The following is a 2,862-nucleotide window of genomic DNA, read 5'->3' on the forward strand; positions in this document are numbered from 1 at the left end:
AAGGAGGAAGAGTCTGGAATCTGAACCACATCAAGACCCACGCTGGGTTGTAGGAGTGGATTGTGAACATCGGACAATCATTTGTACAGATCTGGAGAGAGCAACTGCCCTGCACGTCAGGCTGAGAAGCTGCGGGGTGAGCGTCAGTGTGGACGAATAGCAAGCTGACTGTTTACAACAGTATAAACCTGTGTGACCCGGCACTTTCTTAATCTCACTGAATGCCAGTGTCCAGTCTATAAATCCCTCATTTATAGTCCTCCTTTTGGAGTGTGTACAGTCTGTAAATCTGTAAACAGCACCCGCTTTACTGTGTGTTGCAAGGTGTGGCACAGGTCACCCAGGATCTCACATGTACAAAAAATAAACTCAGTATGTATACTGCGGTGATAAACCCAAGCCCTGGGCCCTTTAAGAAATGAAGCATTGGCTCTTCTTGCTTTTTGTTCTTCTCTGCTCTCTTCCCCTCTGTCCCTGTCCACCTCTGCCCCCAACTCCTTCCCTCCAAGTGCCCATGGCCAGTCTTTCCTTTCTCTCCTCATCTTCTCACATTAGACCTCTCCATGTGGGGGAAAAAAAGAAAGAAACAAAACACTGGACTCTTGGAATAGCTGGACTGTCTATGACTGTCTAGACCCTGCCCTGGCTCTGCTCTTTCTGATAACCTATCCATCTGCAACCTTTCCCTCCCCCTTTCCTCCTTCTCTGCTTCTCTGCAGTTCAGAACGACTTCCCCAGCCAAGGAGGCAGGGCCCTCCTTCCAGGAGTGAGCTCTGGGGCCTTCAAAACATTCTTCGATATTTCCCTTACCCTCTGATACCTGTGACTATCGACGTGCATCAAAACAATATTCTCCGGCTGGTGAGATGGCTCAGTGGGTAAAGGTATTTGACACCAAGCTTGATGACCTAGGATTGATTCCAGGGTCCATTTGGAGAAAGGGGAACAGAACAGTTCCTGCAAGTTGACCTCTGACCTCTACTCACAGCTCACCTGGGTCCCCTTGAGCCTTTGCTCACGGACATCACATGCTACGAAACCCAAAGAGCCCTCTGGGACTGAGCCCAGAGCATGCTTGAATCATGTCTGACCTGGGTAGGCTGTTGGCTTTTACCTTACAGCAGTGGTTCTCAACCTTCCTAATGCCAGGACCCTTTAATACTTAATACCTCATATTGTGGTCTCCCTTGCAAAGGAATCCAGTACTGTCCGGATTTGAGTCTTATATAGAACTTCCTTCTTGAAGTGTGAGAAGATATGTGGTGTCTTGGGCCAGGAACAGGTAAGAATTGGCTTTGATAGGATCCTCGAGACCCGTCTCCAGGCCACGAAAGTATCCCTGGTCCAGAATGCCTTCTGGCTGGAGGATCTTAGCTACCACAGAATTATACACCAGCACTGCCATAGTGACGGAATGACAAGAACCAATCCAGATCACCCATGTGCTTTTTAAATGGTGGGACCCTGCTCCTCAGGAGATGGGGATGACACAAATATGTCATTGGGGCCATGTTTCCAACATTCTTCCCTTCAACTGAAAGGCTTCCTTCAGCTCCTAGGAGGGAGAGCATGGAACCTTGGAGCTTAGCAGAAGGGCTGCAGATGTGACTCTGGGCAACGTCCAGAACGTCCATGGAAACGTGAGAATCTGAATCCAGATCCTCAGAACTCAAGCAAGGCTAAGTGTGGTGGCACATCTCTCGTGCTTGAGCTTCTAGTGAGGTGGAAGGCAGAGACAGAAGAGTCCCCAGAAGCTCCTGAGCCAGCTAGCCTGGCATGGGATGTGGGGAACAATAAGAGACCCTGATTCAGAGCAGCTGGAAGCCGGGGACTGGCCCCACCGAGTTCCTGTAACTTCCAGAGATGTGCCGTGGCCCCTGTATGCTGTCCCCACATGCATGCAAGTTTTAAGTTACATTAAAAACATTTCACCAGCGTCCAGGGCCCATCAGTGAGTAACGAAGCACCTCATGAAGGCCAGCGTGGTGTGACAGCCCCTCAGACCTTAGCACAACTGAGACTATGATGGCAATACCACTCAGGCCTTGGAACCCAGCGTGTAGGCAGCAGCACCTTACCAAGTGAGAGCCAAACCGAATCCGTCAAAAGTCCAGAGCTCTGGGAAAGTCCCCAAATGGACTTGCTTTTTGGCTTCTGTAGTTCTGCTTCTGGTTAACTGTTCTTGCTCACTGAGACGTGTCAACCCGGAATGTGGTTTTTGTGTTTAAAAGTTTACCCCGAGAAAGGCTTGGGACTAAGCTTGGGTCTGGAGTACCGGGTGTAGTTGCCAGAGGTTAATAAAAGCTTTCTATTAGCCTGACCCCATGGGCTTTTCTCTGGTGGAGGCCTCACAACAGTGGTGTCTGAGTCCAGAGGTAGGACCCCATGACAGGAGAAGAGGAAGGTTATGTATAAGTTGTAACATTGTCTTACCTGAAGGAGAACATGTACCAACATTGAGAAAACATCCCTTTGTTTGTTTGTTTGTTTGGATAAGTCCCACCACCACCACCACCAGTCTGGCCTCAAGCTCACTGTATACCCAAGGGAGCCCTTGATCTTCCTGCTTCCATCTTCTAAGAACTGGAATTACATCACACTCCTGACTCTAACATTTTTATTTTCAAATTGGCATTTTACCACCATATGATTTTTCTTGACACAGATTAGTATATTTGGGGGAGTGGCCCATGTGCCCACCTTAAGGGCCAGCAGACAAAAATGAGTGTGTAGCCTCTCTCTGCTTCCTGCAGTTAGCTATTGAAGGGAGTGTCCATCCAGAAGGACCCATGTCCACCACAGGGCCCTGTTGCCTTCCAGACTGTCTGTTAGAGCTTGATCATCTCTGGTCATTTGTCAGAC

This window comes from Rattus rattus, chromosome 7, assembly GCF_011064425.1.
Source record: "Rattus rattus isolate New Zealand chromosome 7, Rrattus_CSIRO_v1, whole genome shotgun sequence".
In the NCBI taxonomy this organism is placed as follows: domain Eukaryota; kingdom Metazoa; phylum Chordata; class Mammalia; order Rodentia; family Muridae; genus Rattus; species Rattus rattus.